Here is an 886-nt window from a genome sequence, read left to right as displayed (position 1 = left end):
AGAACTGTAATTTTGCTACTGTTATGAATCATAATGTAAATATCTGATATGCAGGATGTATTTAGGAGACTCCTGTGAAAGGGTCGTTCGACACCCAAAGGGGTCGCGACCCATAGGTTATGAACCACTGATATATATAAAAGGCTAATATGCTAAGTGTCTGATTGCTCAACAGCTCTCTATGATGTGCACTGACCATCAGGGGGGCAGATTCTTCAAACAGTAGGTTAGCTTGCTGCTGGTGTCTGGCCAATCGGGACTGAGCCAGTTGGGCCGGACATACCCTGGAGCCCTCCTGTGGTCCCTCCCTTGCTGGTCAACCTCCTGTGTCCCTCCCCAGCCTGGATCATGCACTGGTGGGGTCCCTAGGCCTGGCCTGCATGCTCTTGCAATCCCAGACCCCTCGGAGGGTGTATAGTTATTATACAACTCTAGTTGTATAATAATGATTGTAGTGGGCATATATGAGTGGTGACATAATAAGAATAGTGATGAAACTCAGTAACCATAATCCCTGTCTGCAAAAATGTTATTTTTGATACACAAAAATAACAAATTATAAAATGAAGATAAAATAGAATAAAACATCTATAAATCACAACTATAAGAAGAAAACAGAAAATGAGAATCCAAACTATTGCATTAATAAAAATCCTTCCAACCATGTAGCAAAAGAAAACATCTTATCCAAATCACATACCATTAAACAAAAATGATCAGTTATGAAACAACGCTTCAGATCACAATTAAGGTTGATAAACTAAATAAATGGAAGCTCAGCAGTTTTAAAGAGTTTATGCAGCCAAGGAGTCATTGAATTTACTCAAAAGAAGAATTTTACTTGCTTGAAGAATTTTTATATTCATATTAACCAAAGGAAGTATCA

Source organism: Myotis davidii, unplaced genomic scaffold (genome assembly GCF_000327345.1).
Source record: "Myotis davidii unplaced genomic scaffold, ASM32734v1 scaffold95, whole genome shotgun sequence".
NCBI classification, from domain to species: Eukaryota; Metazoa; Chordata; class Mammalia; order Chiroptera; family Vespertilionidae; genus Myotis; species Myotis davidii.
This window is presented reverse-complemented; position numbering follows the sequence as displayed.